The sequence below is a fragment of the Nilaparvata lugens genome, chromosome X (genome assembly GCF_014356525.2).
Source record: "Nilaparvata lugens isolate BPH chromosome X, ASM1435652v1, whole genome shotgun sequence".
NCBI classification, from domain to species: Eukaryota; Metazoa; Arthropoda; class Insecta; order Hemiptera; family Delphacidae; genus Nilaparvata; species Nilaparvata lugens.
In genome coordinates this window covers 26,063,537-26,080,539 of record NC_052518.1, presented here as the reverse complement: position 1 = coordinate 26,080,539, position 17,003 = coordinate 26,063,537, and the positions used below count along the sequence as shown (strand labels likewise).

General features: G+C 32.9%; 1 protein-coding gene across 1 annotated transcript in view; it reads left to right on the top strand.

Moving 5' to 3' along the window:
- Window positions 1-1,765: 1,765 nt before the first annotated feature.
- LOC111043546 (putative fatty acyl-CoA reductase CG5065) overlaps window positions 1,766-17,003 on the top strand; it is a 94,485-nt gene continuing 79,247 nt past the window's right edge. Inside the window, exon 1 of the mRNA XM_022328526.2 lies at window positions 1,766-1,950. The gene's annotated coding sequence lies outside the window, so the exon portion shown is untranslated. The remainder of the gene's footprint in view (window positions 1,951-17,003) is intronic.

The window sequence follows — 17,003 nt, the reverse complement described above, 5'->3', positions numbered from 1 at the left end:
GGTTCACTAAATTAGATGTTTGGTCGAGTTAAAAATAATGTTTAATAAACAAATCATTGTATCATATGGTAATGGAAATGACGAAAAGTTGAAAAAAAATTATATTGAAATCCATAAAGTATGTCGAAAGATATAACGCAATGAAAGTCGATGTTTTCCCATATAAGTCTGTCTGGGCGCCTGACTTCTTGCCCGATATTCAATGGCGACGAGTAATGAAGGAGGCATCATGCTTCCAAACGCTTGAAGGTATAGCTTAGTCATCTAACTATGTATATCAATGGGTTAGACTACAAGTTTCCATTCTGTACCTATTCTGTGGACGTATGTCAGTGAATGTGCATGTGTGACTGACTGTGTCAGTCAGTATAGTAGATAGGCCTCCTGATACAAACATCACGATAGAAAGATAGGTTATAAGGTAGTGAATGATATTGTATCAAATTTGTAGGAGTCAAAATCTCTTTCATAGTGAAATTTAATAAGGAAGATATGATAGAATCAATGCAACAAGCTATTGATCAGTTCAGGAGAACAAAATTACAAGCATGATCGATATTAAAAAACAATAGACAGAACAGATAGCCTACATAGAAATGATATATGGATATTCTTGAATGATTGATTTCTGAAATCCAAAGCAAATTATATTTAGTGATAGAGAGAAAATGGAAAAATCACTTTCACTTTTTGTTCTCTGAATTTCTAGGTTATGCACGGTGCAGCTGATACACAACGTGTACCTCGGTTGCACAAAAGCTGGTTAAATTTTAACCGTGATTAATTTCATGGCCATGACCATGAGTCCAGTCCTCCAGTCAAACCTCATACCCTCAGTACCTGAATAAATGAAACTCTTTTCGTTGAAACTGCATCGCCCACCCAATAAAAAAGTTCTTGATATTTTATTCTACTCGCCATTAGTGAAACGGAAGGCATGTTCGTGACGATAACTTCATCAATTATTCATGGTCTAAATCGAACAATTGTCCCGCGATGAGGGATGAGACCCCTTTGACAGATAATAGGTAGTTTATTAATGACCCACTATTGTCCAGTCAAACAAAGTATGATAGTTCTGTCATTAACAGGCGTTACAAAGTCAAATCTTCTCTCAATCCATATCTATAGGATAATAATAGTAATTTAAAATAATTGGAAGTCAACGTCTGTTATAGTGAAATTCATTACCGTATCAAATCAAAAAGTTGACCACCCGCCTTCCAACAAAATTGCGCATCAAAAGGATAACAGATTTTCTCTTTTGAATTGACGTGATACTTTATAATAGCTTCAAACAAATTGAAAAAATCTTCATAATTTACTTGGTATAATTTTCATATTTAAAATCACAGTTGTTTGGAGCAATAAAATAGATGTTATACTTATATAATGTTTATAATCTGTCTCAATCGATGAGTCATGCGCGGTGGTGTGAACTTCAAAACTTGTGAGACTTGAGCGAAATTTGCCGGCGCTCTTTTTTGGCTTGTTTTTACTGAGCGATTACCCGTCCAACAGCTGAATAGATTATCAGTATAGCTCGGTAAACTCTATTCACTTCTATGTGGTATTTTGTTTTAGCAATTAGTAGTTTGCAAGCAAAGAAAATGACCCATTGAGCAGGTTTCGCCCAAAAGGGTGTGTGTAGGGGTGAAAAGCGCAGTTGCAAAGAGGTCAGAATTCTGAGAGATCAATGCTGAGCTGCGCGACGGTTAGGGCGTTCCTTTCTCTATGGTGATGTGGCCAGCGCTGAGAGGGATATTAGGATGCAGAGGCAAGCAGGCAAGAGGCAATATGGCTGCTCGCGGGGCAGAAGTAGTGTGGATCTATGCTTACATTAAACACTTTATTACACCAATTTCTGTGTTTAGTATCTTAAATTTGTGATTTTTTTCTCAATTTTCCTGGCTTGTATTACTCCAGGGCGTCTCTAAAAATACCATTTATGTGAGTACCGAGTGATTTTTCTGTTATAAAATGTGTTTGAATTTCAAGTACAGACCGGGTGGTCCATGCTTCATTTTTATGCTTTTTATTTGAATTTATGGCTTAAACTCATGTGTAATAGAGTGTAATTTGACAGTTCAATACATTTTGGACCAACTTTAAGTCATGAAATCCTGTTTACTAACCTCCAAATTGAATTTTCAGTCATCGAAAACTTTCGGCTACAGTTGCTACAGTTGAATACTCCCTGGCTCCCCTGGCTCAAATACTACTTTGCAACTACTCCTATACTTTGTTGTATTGAATAAAATGTTGAATAGCAGTGATTCATTCCTTGTGTATCTCATTACTATTCAATTCTTCAATTATATATGTATTTATTCAATGTTTGAAAGTTTTAATATAGGTAGGTACTCTTTTAATTGAATTATTTATTGAAATATTATATTAGTACCTATCATATTTTTTCAGATAAAAGTAGTTCATTAACATGAAAAGTTATTCGGATTGCTCTGAAAAATTATTTTGAAGATTTAGGTTAGCTTTCATGTATCTGCTGGGTAGCTCATGTGATTGCCATGCCGGTATCTAGTGAAGCAAAAACAATTTGATCTATTTAGTCTTTTTTCTGTACAATTACGTTTAGCACTGACATAGAATGGTTGATAAAGTAATATAAATACATAATGTAAGCAAAATTAGACCAGTTTCAGTCAGTATTTTTATATTGTAATGATATGAATAAGTTGCGCGCTTTGAAGCTGATGGCTGATCTGCTGAAGTACAACTTCTACAGTTCATCTTACCTTTTTTCGTAACCGGAATATTTAGATGCTCCGCCAATTGTATAATATCGAACCAATCCTATATCAACAAAAACTTTAAGTTTGTTTTATAGCATTTTTCACATTTTTGAAATACTAAACGACTATCTACTCTCTTGATTTAAAAATCAATTACCTACATCAATCACATATTACTTTCATGTTTCTTACTTTATTACATTACTCACATATTACTTACATAATCATTCATATATTACTTGTAATGTAAATGATTTTGATTTTGAAAATAGTAAGGGTACATCAACAATAACCAATAGGTTTAACAATATAATTTATTAGTCATATCGGTTCTCCCATTGTTATTAGATCCTATAGTTATCGATTGCATATTGTTATAGCAGTTCTGCGCATTTTTGAATTTCAACTTTCTTACTAGTAATCAAGTCATAAAGAAAAGTGAACATCTTGAGAAATAACTTCTTAAATAACGTTTTTATGTTATAGACAGACATTTTATAGGAAGGTAATTTTGTTTGGCCCTTCTCTTTTTTAAATGCGCTTTCGTGAGTCAAAGCGGATGCAATTGATACAGTCAACCACTGGATTGACTATATCATTGCTCAAAAATAGCTCAATTACAGATTACAGTACTTTTAATATAACTGATAAACCATACTGATCTACATCATTGACTATATCAGTGCTCAACAATAGCTCAATTACAGTACTTTTAATATAACCAGTAGCTCAATTACAGTACTGATCAACCATATTCCGACTAATCTGAAAGTCCAGCCTAAACGTACGGTAGCCTATTGTAGAGTTTTGTAGTTTGAAGATGTTGTATTTTTTATAATTTTATTGTTAATAATTTATTCTATTGATTTCTCCCTGATAACTTCATCACACTTAATGTTGTTTGAATTTTTCACAAGTTTTTAGTTTTTTTTTAATTTGATCATAGATCGCACATTTACAACCAAACTGCTAAACTAGATGGGTATATTCTCTAATTATGTCGATGATAACTGATACGGGTAGAAGTCGAGTTAGCGTATCTGTTGCATTAAACTAATCTCTTTGAACTGAAAATCAAAGCCACATTAATAATTTATTATTACTTTTTATAACTTTCTATAAATTATGAGTTTCCACTTTGTTATTTAGGGCTACTTGTATAGGCCTAAAAATACAATAGTAAACACTTGAAAATGACTCTAAAGAGTTCGTAATATATTGTTCTAAATATCTTCACAAATCGACAAAAGTTCAACGAATATCCATCTTGGGTAGGTGGACTCTAGTAAGAGAAAACTTAGAAAAAAGGCAGATAAAGAAGAAGAATAGTAGGAAGGAAAAAGAAGAAGAAGAAGGAAGAACAAGTTAGTGGAAGAAACAAATATTTCCAATCAAGTCCACTTGAGAACTTCTCTACAATATTCTATCCCAGCCAAAAACTATTCTATCCTAGCCAAAGTAAAAACCCAATCGATTTTAGTTACTTAAATCTCTATAACGTGAGTTAAAAATTATTGAATTGAGGAGATCAGGCCTCCAATATAGAATAATATTGCAGGGTGATTTAGTTAAAAAAAATTTCACTTGTGTTGAAATGATGTTGTTTAGAAACTGATTTAAATGATTCCAATCCCCAACGTGATAAGATACAAGAATCTTTAACGTCATTACAAGCTGTAATTTGAATTTGGGAATTAGAATTGTGCCACCTGTTACTTCTATTCTTGGTTAATTCCTCAATGTATTATATAAGAACAACTGTTGCTAGGGTGAGTTATTATTAAAAATCAATAGCACGTAATTCAACAAGTACTGATGCTTTAAAATATCAACTATAACTGCCTCTCACTGTCTCGCTAGTCTTTGTTAGTAGTTGTCAATACAGTACTATATTTTCAGCCAAAACTCTTGATTAACGTAAAAGTTTTTCATCAAGAATTGTTTGTAAATTTACAACACAATATATAACAAATATTTATTGCAGGCTGTGTGATTGAGGCGAATAAAAATTATAATAGAGTATCGGACAAAGTTTCTGTTACTTCTTGAAAATTGTTTCTGTAATTTGAGGTAGCGAAGTATACAAGATGATAATGCATGACCAATGCATCCGCACTCAAACAATATAGTCAAGCTTCGCATAATCATACGTTTTGTCGCAACCAAACCAACATCACTTTCTGATTAACGAAGTTTGATCTTAGTTCAAATTGGATTAAGATTGTTTCTGAGTCTTTTATGTGGCTAATGGCAATGGGAAGGATGGTAAATAATATTAATGAGAGGTGTTAGATTATTATTTTATCGATAATATCTCTCTGCTATGACTTTTTAAAAATATTTCGAATGAATTTTAGCTAATTATTACAAATCAAGAGGTGGTCAGATGCTATTAACTTTATCTCTCATTCAATGTACAGAGTACATTAGTAATTTGATTTTGAGTAATATTCAAATCTACACGACGATCTTTTGGGAGCTTTTTCTTTAGGTAAAAAGTGAGGAAATAAAAAATGTCCAAAAGTTGTTACCAAGATAAAAATGAGGGAAAATGAAAATTTTCTTCAAATGTATATTTTTTAGGACTTTAATAAGGCTACTAAAGTTATATATCCTTTGTAGAATTAGCTGCAAATCCAAAGGAACCTGTTAGAAGTTTGTATATTTGATGTTTATCGGGATAGTAGACAAAACATGCTTGACATGTTATAGAACTAGAACATTCAAATAATTCATTAACAGGTATGATTGATCATATCAATAGAGCTTTTATAAACTTTCATTTTGGGAAAGATTAAAATCATTTTATTATACAGTATTAACATTTTATTAGATGAACAACGTCTAGCAAAGCGTTTCTTTCACGTACTCTAAAACTCGCCCAAACCTCATACATTTTTTATTTTAATGATGATGATGATTATTATTATTAAAAGTTGTTTATCAAATGTGTTATTTTATCCATCGATATTCCTGATTTTGTTTTTGTGTGAGCTATAGGCTGGGTTTACGAAATATATACAGGATACAACTCCGTACTAGTTCTACCAATTCGAAATACTTGTTTACCAATGAAATAATCATTTTATTTTTCTTTAAAGTATCCTAAATTATTATAAATATATTATTAATTTGAAACATTTCGCAATCATCTATACATAAATGTTTATATTAGGATAACTTTGGGTAGTACAACTTCATTAAGCTTCTAATGTGCAAAATCCGTAGAAATCAATCTGAAAAACAAATCAGATCCACTCCTACTTAATTTCAGCTTTGGTAGAGCCTGCCATGTGACTTTCAATCAATCTGTACTATAGTCTGTCCAAACTGCCATGTGACTTTCAATCAATCTGTACTATAGTCTGTCCAAACTGCCATGTGACTTTCAATCAATCTGTACTATAGTCTGTCCACACTGCCATGAGTCCTGAAAGATTATGCCGACCCTCGCTCCCCCACGCGCAGGCACAAACGCTCGGCCTACCTGCGCCATTGATATACTATGTATACTATCAGAGACAAGAAATATAGTTATGCATATAAGCATATATGTACATTATTGCACTTATGCTTATCCTTTATCTATGATACTATGTAGCATACAGGTAGACAGACTGTCCCTTTACTCACACACACAAAAGGAGACTGCGCTTGTGTGTGTGAGTTGTAGGAGGGTCGGCCTAATCCTTCAGAGCTCATGCCTGTTTGGACAGAGTATAAACAAAAACTTGGAATTTAATTATTGCCTTGTATGCAAATTTCAATTTAGGGATCCAAGTTCATAAATACGTCTTGAATGAGTAGCTTTATCTTCTATTTTTAAACACTTTCAATTTCATTTGGTTCTCAGATCGTCTGCCAAAGTAAATTCCAAGTCTTACGCTTCTTATAACATGCAATAATTTGTCCAAGTAATATAGTTCGAAAAAATAATGAAAAGTTCTCCTTATTCTTTTTTGCAATGAAATTGATTTGTCTCAGAAAATCACATTAGCGATCGCATCACATTCATTGAAACCCTAATCATATTGAGCGTTTACTTTCAAACAACTTTGGAACATAGATTGTAGCTTCAGGCATAATACAGTATTGTGAGCTATGTATCATCTTATCTCTGTCTCTCAAGAAGCTTTTCATTCATAATTCAATTTAACAAATTGAATTGTGGTTTGCAATTCATTTCATGGTTCTCGTTGGTTTTGATACAACAATTGGATTTTGCTGAGTCGAGTTTGAATGAGTTGTTCTCAATGAGAGTACCTTGCTAGCTTCCCCTTTTTAAGCCGATTAAACGTTCCCTCCAGGTGCAGTCAATGGATAAATATAGGTTGGCATTTTCACTTTAATATTTCCCTCTATTATACACGCTCTCGTCATTTTAAACGTTTGCTCAAGTTTATATTTTCCTGTCGAGAAACTGTTTGAAATGTAATAAATTGGAATATTCATCCTTTATTACGAGAAATAGTGTGTATAAAATGTAATGGAGAGTTGAAATATTCATCCCTATTCCATCCACATGTATTTTGTAGTTTAAAGAGACGAGTAAGAAGAGAAACAATTTACGGACAAATCTAATAACTTTCAAAGTCTATTGACTTTTCAAATTCATCGTTTACTTTTACGACGCTATTAGCATTTTGACACTTTTATCATATTTTGACGCGTTTAACGTTCTCACAGTAATTTAGCAAAATCGATTTCAGTTTTCAATGAAAGCAAGAACGATTTATTATTAATCACACAGAAGTCAATTGATATTAATATTGGTGCTGCTATTCAATCAGCTAATATTTAATCAGCTATCTCCAGAATAAAAGGCTGATATCTATAGAGAGATAATAAATAAATAAATATGACTGTATCTGCCTGTATTTTCTTAGCAGATTTCATCCTAGTGGAACTCATGCATCATGGTTTTCATTCTTAATCTCATAAAATTGTTCATGAATAAATAGTTCTATCAATTATTCATTGGTCATTGATGTATCTTTTCAAGCCATTCACTACTGACACAAGTAACTTTTAGTTTTCCGTGCATTTACTTTAAAATTGAAACAAACAGCTGTTGAATACAACTTGAACTCGGAAGTTTGTAACCAGCCGATTACTTAAAATGTGGTACAACATATGGTACTAGGAGCTTACAAGTACCTGTAGTATTACAATATACTATACAATAGTAGCCTATTTTGTAGTTATAATACTAGATTTATATTGCAGTTGTATTTTAATATTTCATATTTTTATGTGTTGTACGAACGTAGAATTGTTGTTTGAAACTAGAATATTGCCTGTTAGTTATCTTTCGTTATTAGTAATCTGGACAAGGAAAGAAGGAAAGTTGTACATGTAACACTATGTTCTGTAGTTGTAAATAGAATACCGATAGTTTTGTCATCTCGTGATAAAAAACGGCTTCTTATCTGTCCTTCAATACAGTAAATACAGTATTGTAGTAAATGACGTTGCGTGTTTGGTGTTTTTTTTATGTTGTATCATACATTTTTTTCCAATCGTTTCGGATATTACAGTATTTCTTAATTGCAATTACGCGATTGTCTTACCAATAAATAGGAAGATCGATAGTGTTGTATGTTATTCCTGATTGATGCTGTGAATTCGTAATTATTAGGAATTGTATTTTCATCCACTTATTAGCCTGTTGTCCACCTTGCTGAGTATTGTTTCCTGCACTGCATTCAGTGATATTCTTTCAATAATTATCAGAAGCGTTGAGTTGATCGCGCCAAGGATGGCTGGCAACGGGGTCAGCTCTTGCATTGTACTCTTCTGTCATCTATCTCAATCTCAAGCTTCCCTTTCCGCTTCTATTAAAATTTCCTCCACTTGATTCCAATATAAGACCATACGCTTAACATTCATGACTCGAGAATAGTTTGATAAATAACTGTCATGATCTTAAAAATGTCATTTTTTAATAACTAGGAAATCCCAGGAGTTCATCGAATAGAAGTTTTAGTCGCAAAACTAGGATTTTTTGACTTACTTCATCAGAACATGAGTACAACCGAACAAAGCACAAAGTGCACCTTAATAGTTACTACTTTCGTAGGAAGCTGTGAATTCCAAGTAATATTAAGGAAACACTATAGACAATACCGACTGAAATTTAGAGGAGTTCATGATAAAAAGATTGGTTCACAAACTTGAAAGAACTCGCATTAATATAGTTCATACTAGTATAGTACAGATGCAACATGGCTAATTAGTTCGTAAGTTGTGAATTTCAATATTTTCCAAGTTGAAACTTTCTTATATTCCTCTAATTATAATTTCCTCAACTTTCTAATTCATATTTATCTCGTCAGATTGGATTCCTTTCTGCAAAGCTCTCTAAAAGAGCATTAGCTATCATAGAAAGCACAAAGCAGCAATCATACATTCATCAGGTATTGATAGACTACTACTGGATCCTGCTTTTGATCTTTCGCGACCATTTGCAATCTGTACTGCTAGTCTGGATTCAATATAGAACAAATCTGTCTAGTCTAGTGTCACGGTAATGGAAACAGATCACAGCTGAATTCGACGAATTTCGCAATTTAAAGTCCTTCTGTGATCTTCGCAGTACTATTCGCATTCTAGCGCAAAGGATAGAGCATGAGTTTGATCATTACACGCAATTGTAAATGACATTTCTGCATATGTGTGTATTGGCTTTTAAGTATACCTACCTATTCCCCTCTATACCAATCCCTCTATATAATATTGAAATCTTTATTTAAATAGATAACAAACAAATACATCCCAAAAACAGTTTCAAAGAAAGAACAATTTCTGTAGAAAAAACAATATTCTACTATATACTTAATTATTACTACATACTTCCATAGTTCTACATAGTACTACTAGCTTACAACTATAACTAACTCTTCTCTAAACACACTTTTGATAAGTATCAAGTATATTTATTATTTTACTAAGGCGACTTTCTAGAAGTATTTAAAGCCTAGGTGATGATGATGGGATGGATGATAATACAATGAAGGTAAGGTAGAGTTATGAAATAATATAATCATCAATCCCTATGATAGTGACTATAATAGGTGTTTTCATGTTTTCCAGGATGCGTACTATATAATATATAATACATACTATTGAGTAGCTGAAATAGAATAAACACACTCCTATCTTTTATACTTGAAGATTCATATTTTTCGTCAAGTGTCAATAATGAACTTTAGTCTATATTCTGAGGCTAATCAATTGTTCTGTCAAGTCACAATCTGACCAAGGATAGTACATAGCTATCCTTGCAATCTGACTATTTTTAAAATAACTATAATTAGACTATAATACGCAAAAACTCTGTAATTAATCCTGTTTGTTTGTTATTGAGGTATTGGCTGTACTTGGACTTGTTCGCTATTCACTCTTATGCCATGTGATCTTTTAGTATGTCAAATATAATGTGACTGATTTCACATACGATTCACTCTTACTCACCCATCTTATCCTTCGTATGTGAAGTTTTCCAATAAATCAGATTTGCTTCTGACTTTAGGAAAATAGATTCGGTACTTTGTTGTACTGGTTACTGTTTCCCAGCACCACCATATACAAAGTTCTGCTATAAATCTGCTCTCAGGGTAGCTTGGAACACAACTTAAACTGATTGTTCATTCTTCTTTCATTACCAAATGATGAACAATTCTTAGTCTTGCGAGAATCATAATCTGTCAAAAGTTCACAATTTTTGTCTCGTGATTAACAAGTAGTGAGTTTTGAAATGTGACTTCGAAATTCTTGCTTGATAGCAAGGGTGATAAGGGTGTGCTACCTTCAACTGTTATTGTTTCTGTAATGCAGTTCACGGAACTCATTCCCCACACCCAGACTGTTGTCTTTGTGGACAATATTCACCAAGTATGTACTATATTTTGTCTCAGCTGCTGTATTTTTTATTTTGTGAATAAAGATTATTTGATTTGATTTCGACCATGATTCCTTAAATAATTTATTGGGGTGCGTATATCCAATTTGAAAGCTATGACATCCCAACATTTTAAAAATATGGGTAAATATTATGTGAGTCTCTTGAGTACTCGCACGTACCACGTTTGTGGTATACTGATTGTAGGTCTGGAGATCGTCATCAGAATCGAACTTGGTCCAAAAACTCGGTATGGGTAACTTCAACAAGAGGAATGGCCGAATTCTCTCCCATTCAGCTACTTTCTTAAAAGAGATTCAAGTCATCTGTCTCCTCTAATGGCAATTAAAGCCGGTGTTTTCACATTTTCCATTCCTTCACGTAGGCTACCCGGAAGAGATCGTTACAAACCTATTACACGGAGATTCGAAATGCTGAAGGGGATTTATTTCTATTTCAATGTTTGGAGATACTAAAATTGCCTGTAGTACAGTGAACAAACAGTTGGCAGGCTTGGTTATTATCTAGTCATACTAGCATTGTTATCATATTGATTTGGCATTTGTAGAAAATAGCGGCAGCTAGTGCTGCTCTATTGAAACTATAGTAACTAAATGGCACTAAATGGCACTGTATAATGGCACTAAATTTAGATTTCCATAGAATTATTCCACCATTTTTATCCCTTTGTGGGATTTAATTCTTTCCTCTTTTGGCTGTCTCTTGATAATGTTAGTTCTAAGTAAGGACCAGCTCTATTCATTGGTAATTAACCATGTTTCCTACATATAATTCTTGAATTCACACTCTCACTGAGCTTTGATTAGCAAACTTCACAAAACACACTTCAAATAACCAGATTTTAGCCTTACCGCAGTTTCTTAAACGTAACGTTGCGATATTGCAACATAGCAAAACTATTACGTCAAAATTGGAGAGAAGCACTGAGTTTTTGCAGAGAATTAGTGACTCAGATACCAATTCCAAATTTACATCAAAGCGCTTGTCAATGTTCATTGCGAGAGAGATTAACTGAGTTTCTAAAGATAAATATTGAGAAAACTCTTATACAAGTTGTTCATTTTCGTTAAAACGCTCATCAATGAGCTTTTTAGAGATGGAATTGGCTTCTGCACAGAAATATTGACAGAACTCAAGTCCAAAATGAAATCTACCTTGAAACGCTTCAACAATGTCCTACGGTGAATAAACAGCACATCCATTCAGCGGAAGTCTTGTGATAATAACTAAAACTTAAGTTGAAAGATGTGAACTTTAACTGGTGATGTATCTCAAGCTCTAGAAAGTAGAATTGATTTTTTAAATATTTAAAAAATCGGTTCATAGATGAGTAAAAACAAGTTTTGTTTTGCAACCAAATGCAATATTTGTCATCACTTTATTCACTGTCGGGCCGCGTTACTGATCAGCTAATATCAGTTATATATGGCTGAACTTGAAAGGAAAAGATTCAGCCTTGGAGAGGCGTTTTGTATTCAGCATAGTCGGTCCATCCATTTCCACCAGTTGCCGATGTCAACAATGAAAATCTCATTGCAGATTTATTCTTATTCCCAGTTTCGCGTGATTTATTCCGAGTGTAAAACGGATGAAACGAATATAGTAGTCACTTATCAGACAAGAGCTTTGTTCTAACGCCATTCGTTTATTATTTCATTCATTGAGCCACTCTTGACAGGAAGCAGCTGAGATGTGAGATTTGATGTCAGACTGCTTTGTCCATTCTCTTTGTACAGCAGAGTTATTTTTAGACAATCATTTAAACATTATCATCAGCTACTCGTTTAGAATTAATAAAATGTTTCATCTCATGGTAGAGAGGTTCGATTTTGATTCAGTAGCGTAAATTCAAATGTATAACTTGACCATACAACGAATCCGGACTATTAGGTGGCATAGCTAATTGAATTAGAATGAGTTGGCATTTTTACTCGTTAAGAATTTATAAGGCTATCAATAAATTGACTGGGCTTTCATCTTATAGCAGAAAAGTGCGATTTTATTTAAGTTTTTCTCACGACACTATGCAACACGAACTCAAAAGTTGAATGATTAAAGGATAAATTTCATATGACCAGGAAACGGATACTGACAATGGGATGTTGATGCATATTGAAATAGAATAATACAAAAAGGGTCACTCAAGTTCCCAGCCACACAGAGAACGATCTGCGATTCTATTAGTTTCTATATCTATACCTTCACAAATATAGGACAAATAAGGACATGAACCTCAATATCCTGCAACAAAATAGAGCTTCTGATTTTTATTTGGTTCGAATGGCTAGTCTCGGTCTCAAATCCCTTATCAATGAGCCCACGCGAGCTACTAATACTTCCGAAACTTGCATAGATCACGCATTCATTAGAGACAAAATCAATAGTAGACTGGGTTATAGTTCTAAAGTTATCCAGACATCTATAACGGATCATTGGATGACTGTTCTTTACATAAAAACTAATGATAAGGAAATGTTTCTAAAAATAAAAGAGCATAAAAGAGTTGATGAAGCCAAGTTTATAGCACTGATGGGAAATGTGGATTGGAGCGACGTATACTCATGTCGTTCCGTTTCACAGGCGGTGGAAAAATTTATTCACAAAGTAAAAAATTGCATTGAACAGTCCTATAAGACAATAAAAAATAATGCTAAGCTTTTGAAACCGTGGATGAATGCAGAGCTAAAAAGAGAAATTGATAAGAAAAATAGATTATACAAAAGGTGTAGGCAGCAACCAGAAAATACTAATCTTAGGCGTAACATCCAAAGAAATATCCTACTGAACAAAATTAGGTTTAAAAAACAGGCTTATTACTCTGCTGAACTTGAAAAGAATATGACTAACAGCAAAAAACAGTGGGCAATAATCAAAGACTTAACAGGCGAAAAAAATTAATAAATCTATAACACTAAGCGATAAAGCAGGGTCCCTGATAACATGTGATAATGAAGTAGCCAGAATGTTTAACAATCACTTTTGTACGATAGCTGATGATCTGATAAAACAAAATCATTTGCAGAACTGCAAGAAAACATGCAGAACGACATAAATGCGCTTAGATGGTGGTTTACTCGCAATATGATGGTGATGAGCCCAAAAACAAAATATATCATATTCAGACTATGGAAAGATGTACAATTCCCTTCCCCACTCAAATATCATAAAATCGCATGTTCCTTGGCTGCTGATTGCAATTGCCCACCCCTAGAGCAGGTCCAGTGCATCAAGTACCTTGGAATTTGGGTGGATAGTAGGATCAGTTGGAGAGAAAACATAGGTTATATAAAAAATAAATTATTGAAATATATTCGAATATTTTATCTTCTCAGAACTGTGTACAATTCAGAATTAATGAGAAAGATCTACTTCGCTCACATAAATTCCAATTTTGAGTATGGCTTGGAAATTTGGGGGGGAACATATAAGGCTGCTTTACATCCGTTAATCATTTTACAAAAAACATTTATGAGAATAAAGTCTTACAAAACGAGATATGATCACTCTGCACCAATTTTCAAAGAGCTCAGAATACTGCCTATCAGGAACTTATATATTTATAAAACCCTAAAGCTGTTTTTTGATAGGAGTGGTGAAGTGCAGATGATTAATATGCACAGGGTTGGGAGGAATCAACAAAATGTGCAAGTCCCTAAGCCCAACCTTACAATTTTCAAAAAATTTTTCAAATGTTTAGCACCAACGTTTTTTAATAGACTTCCTGTGGACATAAAAAGGTGTAGGCAGAGGACAACTTTCTGCAGATTATTACATAGCCATCTAATACATGAAGATGTTTCAGGTTATTATGAGAATATTGTTTAAACTGCAGGCCTCCACTTTACTTAGCATTTTTTTACAACTGGTAAGCTCGACACTTTTTTTTTGTTTTAGTTTGTAATGTTATTGTTCATAGTGTAATATTGTTAGTATTTTAATAATGTTAAACTGATACTGAAGTTCTTTTTCCATTTTTTCTTGTCTTTTTAGTTTTTTCTACTCTTTCATAATTTGCTTTGTAAACTGTAACACTTCTTTTTTATTTTAAGTAGTTTTTTTCTGCCCAAACAGGTTTTTGTAACCTTTGGGATTATTTTCCATGTATATTTGATTTTTGGTAATGCTCTTCAGGGTATGATTGTGTTTTTTAGTTATATGGTAATTTTTTCAGTGACTATGGTAATTTCATACTCTGTATATATTGTATAAATGGAAAATAAATTGATTTGATTTGATTTATATTGAAGTCTATGTGATAGCAGATCGTAGATCGTTCTTTGTATAGCCGGGCCCTAAACAATCATTATTACTCATTATTATTTATCATTATCATATTCATCATCATTTTTATTACTCATTAGATTCATTATTTTGTTCTCAAATATCAATTTGAGTGTTAAATTCATTTAGTAAGAAAGAACGGTTGCATCATTCCAAATAAGTTCAAAACTTGAGAATTACTCTCCCATGAAACTTGACTAGCAACATTGTTTCATCAGCAGATAAATTTGAGTTTGATGATTGAATTTGTATGAATGGTAGAATCAGTGAGTATAGAATGACTGGATAGAATGCATTCTTGTACTTGATACTACTAGAGTCGAGGTACAACAAAGTACTGTTTAAGTCAAATCGAATTAGATGGATTTGATTTTACAATCGCATTAGTAGGTACTAATGAATAAACTTTTCCCAATCCAATTTTAAAACATTTATCCTCCTCCAGAACGCCAATTCATTAGTCAAATGCAGTTTGCAATAATTGCTTTATAAGCAGTAGTGAGGAGTGGTATCACCAGAGAGTATAGAATGAAACAAATGTAATAGAATGTTACATTCTATACTCTCTGAGCACCTATCATGAACTAGATGCAAATCATGAAAACTCTTGAAATATGCTCTTCTACAAGGTATTCTACGTATAATTCAGAATATGCTATATTATTGTGGCGCTATATCATTTACAACTTCTTCCTCGTAATAAATAAAATGTCATTCCCTCAGTGAATTAATTAAATTTCCGTCAATGATTGTTATAGATGTGAATAATGTAATGAAAAGTTAGACAGTCGTCTATTGAAAATGTTTGTAATTTCTTTCAAAACTCTGAATTTATCGTATTTGATCACTAATTTCGAAATCAATTTTTTTTTTTACTATCAATCAATAGTATATTTCGCACCTAGAGCAGAAAATGAGATTTTTCCGGCCCGAAATCGGTTTTCAAGTCCGAGGCCGTAGGCCGAGGACTAGAAAAGATTGAGAGCCGGAAAAACATTTTTGCCTGTGGTGCGAACGCTATTTTTCACCACACACAAAAATAAAGAATATATATATATATATATATATATATATATATATATATATATATATGAGAATAGTTGTTTACTAAGCACTGCCGAAAGCAGAAGTGGAAGGTGATAGCTCTAGCAAATCTGAGGTAATCTGAATATCAGGAAATTGTACAAGTATTTTTATTTTTTATTCTGATTAGTCTAAATAACCTAAAAGATGATGTTCAATTATGTGGGAGGTTGAGTTTATACTTTTTTATTCTTTCAAATGACAATAAGATGATATTATTATAAATGTTTTAATTATTGAATAATGAACACAAATAATGAAAAGTTTTTTGATCAGCTGTTTTATCACCTTTCTTAGTTCCATGTCAGCGGCCGGAAAGGGTACTCTTTCCGGCCTTAGCCGGAAAGAAATCTGTTCTGACGTCAGACGAGAGTCGTCTGCAAACAATGTCTTTCAGATCTACGTAGGGACTGGAAAACAGTTGCTTTCTGTGCAGTGTGGCGATAACATTTATTCGATACAAAAATAAAAAGCTATAGATTATTCTGTATCAAAGTTTCAGTTAAAATTGAGTATTTTTATATTTTATCAAATACATAAAAATGAATATGCAATTCCAAGAATTGAGAAATATGAGAGATTATGGTATTTTCAAACAATGATCAGCATTCTCCTCATTGCATTGCTGGATAGAATCTTCCTCGAAAATTATCATTTTTCCTTCTTCTCTACTATACAAGCTCATTGCTCAAGTGAGAAATTTCATAGAAATGCAATATTATCACTTTAGTTAAGTGTTTCTTTTTCTTTAATAAAAATTTTATTTAAATTAATCGTGGAATCGTATAGATAGAGTTGGAATTGTTTACGATATTACAGAGACTTCTAGAATAGTGTGGAAAGGGATGAGATTGTTGTACGAGAGCTCTTCATGTTATGTTCTGAATATATCGGAGATACCAACGAATGCCAGACTCGTGTAGGGAAAGATTAGCATTAGATTGTTCAACGAACTCAATTATTAG